Consider the following 6272-nt stretch of genomic DNA (forward strand, 5'->3'; position numbering starts at 1 on the left):
TAAAGTTTGAGCACCGCTGATCGCGACGGAACATTGTTTGGTCGTCTATTGTTTTGTTACTCACAGAGGAAGTGCAGTGAGTTGCGTCGTGCACAACGCGCGTAACCCATCCTATGACGTAACATGCGATTACGACTGAATAATAAAAAATAGTATATTTAGGTATAATTAAACACAAAACGAAACTGAAATCTTTAACACCGACAAGGAAAGGTCATCGTTTTAATTTGTTTTAGATTTATAGTAGACTTCAAGATCATGTTATAAATTTAGAATTATTATATTCTGAAAAACACTATAAACGGTAAGAAGGTCGAGCTTCCAACCTCATAACTAATTTTCTTTACTAAAAATCTTTTATTAAACTGATGTCAATAGTGCCCCGTGGACTTCTATTAAACATGAACTTGGGGTCCGAACTGGTTTGAAAGTATATTGGCTAACTTAATACTGCAATAATTGTGACCTTCGATACCGTGTAAAGTTCTACTGGTGATAGTTTCCAGGGAATGTAACAAATCTTGCTCAATTTGATGCATTTTTGTCCCAACTGACATAAGTATAGTCGGATTTACAAGGTTCCCTTTCCACAAAGGAGCCAACTAAACCAAGTGCAATTTTAGGTAATGTCTATTCAACTATAAATATTTATTAGCGATTATGTTATTAGTTTTGTTTTTAATTATATAAGGGTGACCCAAATTCGGTATTTGCTGCTTATTTTGATGCAATAATCCTGGTAACCCAAGATAATATTCAGTTGAATCAAACTCACTCACAAACTTCTTACAGTGAAGGAAAACATCGCAATAAAAACATTTTTTTTCTTTTTCTTTCAGAGGGGAATGCTTTATGCATACTCCGCGCATATGGGGGGACACGGTAGCTATGTGAGATTCTCTTCCGGATGGAAAGTATACCCACTAAACCCCTCTGTTCCTCCTATGCATCATGACGAGGCCACGGGCACGTTTACGCTTTCGTCCGCGAATCGTAATATAACCTGCACATATCTAAGAACAAATTCAAAGATATGTGTATCAACCAACCTGCACTGGTCCAACGTGACTATAACCTAGTCACCCCTATCTTAGGGTAGGCTCCGAGACCCTCAGTGGGGACGTATAGTGAGCTTATGATGATGAATACACAAAAACATTTTATAAAGATAACAACGTCTTTTTGTACGGTATTTCGGCAGTGGAATTTACAGTATAGTATCTTTAATTTACTAACTAACTTACCTTGTTTGGTTTAAAATGATATTTGTACTCGTTGTGGGTATTACTTGTATATTATTTAAACTAATCTGAAGCAAGCTACTTGTATGGCCGCCTTCGTTGCTCCATCGCGATTCGATTGCGAAAACCGAAGCGGAGCAACTGCAATTTTAAATTTTTTACTGATGATTTTATCTTTATAACAGTAAAAACATTTACAAAATAATAAAGTCTTTACTTTGATTTCTTAAAATGATATGGCTGTTCTGGTGCGTCATATTTTTTTTAATTAAAATACTGGCGGTCACCAGCGACTCCGTTTGCGCGGTATTAAAAAACATAATAAATAGTATATGTGTGTCCAGACTATGTTCTACATGTATGCCCAATTTCATTGAGATCCGTTTAGCTGTTCTGTACATAAAACCAAACATCCATCCATTTGTAGTATTATAAAGATTTATGTGAAGATCTTCTTACGGTGAAGGAAAATATCGTGATGCAACCTGCACATAACTGAGAAATAATTCAAAGATATGTGTGAAGTCGACCAACCCGCAATTGGCCAGCGTGGTTGACTATGGCCTAATCACCCTTAACTCAGGGTAGGCTCCAAGCCCATCGGTGTAGACATTTCTGTAAAGCAAAGATTGCATTTGTCTGGTATAGAAGAGACACCTAGGGGAAGGAAAAAAGCAAGATGATTCCAATAAATAATTTAAAACCAAATTAATAATGATTAAAATAATGACATAAAGATAGACAACAAGACGTTGTAATTATAGTACTTGAAGTTGTTATTTAACCTTCCGAACTCGACACGATTCGATTTCAGTTAAATGTGTTGTATTACAAATATATGATTTATATTCTTTGAATACTAACAATGTCCTAACGTTTCCGCTGACATTGCTAACATAAATATTCAACATATAAGTAAATAAATAGTCATTACCTACGATCAAAACTAACGCTTAAACTTTACTACTGGTAGAGTTTCGATTATCTAGTTAATTTGTTATAGTTAACAGAACTTAGGATTATATTATACTAGCTGCGCCCGCGACTCCGTCCGCGCGGAATATAAGAAACTTAAATAGCCTGTGTTCTTCTAGCCTGCCGTTGTGGAGATACCTTCTAACAGACATCCATCCATCGGAACATTCGCATTTGTAATATGAGATGATAGAGATGAGAGTATGTTTTCTTTCTTTATTGTTAACCTTATTAAATATTATTTTCCGTGCCATAATGTTGGTAATAACTCTATATTTTAAATGACATAAAATAATGAAATTTTATTTTGTTTTATAGTTATTCATTAAAATGAACATTATATTTGTTTAATTATTTTATATATTTTATATTAATAAAAGTTAAAGGTTAATAATTATGTCCTTAACATTTAAGGAATAAGGACATGATTATATGATTTAAGGACAAAATTATATATAATTACAATTATTTATCTGTTGAATACTAATTTAATACAGATTAAAAATAAATTTACAGTTTTCATTTATATTCTATGATTGCATTTTTAAAAGGCAATTTAATTAGTTAAAGTAATAAAGCGTTAAAATTTTGTAACAATTAATGAAACGAATTGACCTTGAGATTGATTACGATGTTAAGTTAAAAACAACAGATTATATCAGATTACGAATCAAATTAATGGAAAGTTTCTGTAAATTTACATTGACAAAACAACCGATAAAAATATTGTCATCCTTTTCATTTCATGTGGAAAAGACAGAGACAATCTATGTTTCTGATGTGTTTCGACATCAATTTAATTTTATCGATACTTAAATATGACTACAAAAACGAAACAGTGGCAGAAAAAAATGCATTAATAATACACCAACAATGCAGATCACACGTTTATTTGTTCTTCTGAAAATAATTATATACATTTATTGCATAAATATAGAGAATTCCGAAGATAAAATAAATATTGCTCTATGCGTAAATAAAATAATAACAAACACATTAAAAAAAGGTTCCAAAGTAACTTATATAGATGTAGACGATGACAATGAAATAATTAAAAGAATAAATGAAATCAACTTTGTAACAATTGTGAGTCGAACAATAAAATCCAAAGTGCAAGCTTCAAATGATGCATACATTACTAACGTTGAAAATAATCTAACTAGTGTACTCGAATCAATAAAATACGATGTCAATTGGAAAGCAAATGTGAAATTCCTTATTATAGCAAATACTACAAATTCTCTGATTGAATTATTTAAAGAATTAATAACGTATCGTATTAATAATGTTGTTATTATTAATAAATCGAAAGATTACAATTTGTATACTTATAAAACATATGAAAATAATTCATGCGGAAAAAAATACGACAGAGTTATACCAATTGGAAAATGTTTCGAAGCCAATTTTTCCAAATTATATCCTATTCGATCGAAAAAAGGATTAAAAAATTGCTCCTTCCAGGCACTTATAACTGATTCACCACCTTTTTCGTCTATTGAAGAAGAAGACACAAGGAATGTAAAAAATTTAGGAGTTGAACAGTATGTCATTGAAATATTAAGTAAATTGGAGCAATTCGATGTCACTTATGTGAATTATGACAATGCTGAAGAATTTTCTCTGATTAGTAACACGACAATAACTGGACCAATGAAATTAATTCACGAACACAAAGTAGACATGATGTTTGGTGCGATCATGTTATTAGAACAACGAGCAAAAGCCTTCAGTTATTTATGGGGACATGTAACATTTGTTGATGAACTAAAAATAATAGTCAAGAAAGCAGACATCGTACCATTTTGGAGAAATATTTACTTAGCATTCGATAGTGATGTGTGGATTTTATTTTTATCGACATTTTTTCTATTTTTCATTTTAGTAAATGTTTTATATCGTATCGATAAATGTGCGTTAGTATTAATGTTGACTGATCATTGTTTACAGCACAGCACTAAATTAGGAAGCGAGAAAAAGACGCGATGGATCTTTATACATTGGATTGTTTTTACTTATCTGATAAGCATATATTATCAAACGCATTTAACAGGACTTCTGACAAATCCTAGTTTCACGTATCAAATATCAAATCAAAATGATCTAATTAAGTATAAAGTTAAACCATACTATAGTTCTTTCTTTAAAGATTTTTCTAGACACATAGGCTCGTCTGTACAAGATAGTTTTGAAGAATGCGATATGCAAATAAAATGTTTGCAAAATGTAAGTGAATCTTACGATATTTATACAATAGTTTTAAATTCTTTATATCAGCAGAGCAAATGGAAATTTTGCGACAAAAACGGGAACGATCTTTTATCGACATTTAATCAGCCATACAGTAAAATTCTTTATGCTATTTACTTTGAAAAAGGTTTCCCATTTCTGGATAGGTTACATTTGTATACATTACGTATAAAAGAAAGCGGTTTAGTTGATAAATATTTAAATGATTTCTATTACGAACAAAATAAAAAACATTTCCTTAATACGAGAAAGTTTAATAATATATTATTTCCGTGGCACATTCTCGCGTTTGGTTATGGTTTGTCGGCTGCGTGTTTTTTTCTTGAGATTGTTTTTAACTAGATTCTAGCATATAAGTATACTTTTTAATTTAATTTTTAAAACGAACATTCCCTGACGTTTGAATAATATAATAAACAGAACATCGTAAAAATTTAAATATTTTAGCGGTTGTCTTTTTTTGTCAGAACTTTTTTTTTAATTTGTGCATCACTGTTTTGTCTGTAAAAAAAAAAGAAAATGACATATAAATTTATTAACCATTTATTTATAAAATATAGAAAACAGTAATTAATATATATCACCATACATTTATTGGACCATTAAATTGTTCTAAGCGATTTTATAACTAAGTACAAAATACATTATACCTTCACATTTTCTTAAATAAAATAATTATTTATAATTGATGAATATATTTTATTTAATTTATCACAAATCTAATGTTGTTTCCGTTAATTCAAATTATTTTTTTTTCAAATAAAATTTAAAGGCAAGCCGTATACGGCAAGATGAATTAGAAAAACCTCTTTGAAATATAATTTTTAAGGCAACAAAATGGCGGCACTAAGAATATTAAAAGATGAAAAAGACATTCAAGGTAAAAAAAAGATTTTTTTTTATTCTGTAAAGTGAGGAATCATCAACATTTTTTTGTATAATTCATTCGTTATCAAAATAGGATACAATATTTTATATTCCTCTGTCCGTTAGTCTTCTATATTTAAAAAAAAAATCAACGGGCATTTCAAAAGACCCAGTATTTTTGAATTTGGAACATTAACTGAGTTTTAATTATATTTGATTTGTAAAAAAAAAATAGGTATAGAAATTATAAGTAATATTTGTCTTTATTCTAGAATAGCCATTCTTACAAATTAATGTATGTTTTAATTTACATTTATTTGAGCACTCGTGTTTTTTTTTTAATAAAAGGCACTTGTTAGTAACATTTTTTTAAAAATTGTCATGATAACAAAAACAAAATATTTTTATAAATATTTTCGTGTAGATGTCCTAACACAAAGGCGTTTAAAAATGAAAGAAATAATTTGTTTTTCAGAAATTAAAAAAAAAGTTGTTGAAAATTCTCTAAAGTGAGGAATCGTCAACATTTTTTTTGTACATTTATAACGCTTTGTGTAAAGACATATATCACAAAGCAGTCTCTCAAATATAGAAATATTATATATTTAAGCTACCAATCACCTAAAGACAATAGTTACATATATTATGATTTATATTAAATTAATTAAAATTCAATTTGTCCAATTTAATTCATATTTTAGGATGAGGTTTTACCGAAAAAAAAATGTAACAGTGAAAACCGACCTTAATAATAACATGAGCAACAACACCGTAGGTTTCTGCCCCCAAAATCTCTGTATAAAACATATGGTCATCCCTGTCATTATCTTTGACAAGATAGAGGTGACAATATGTTTTAAACGATGATTTTGGTCACAGAAACCAACTATTATTCTTTATAACCGATGTGTTGTTTTAAAGAATGTATTGCGGTTTTCA

This window comes from Papilio xuthus, unplaced genomic scaffold (assembly GCF_000836235.2).
Source record: "Papilio xuthus unplaced genomic scaffold, Pxut_1.1 DF828952.1, whole genome shotgun sequence".
In the NCBI taxonomy this organism is placed as follows: domain Eukaryota; kingdom Metazoa; phylum Arthropoda; class Insecta; order Lepidoptera; family Papilionidae; genus Papilio; species Papilio xuthus.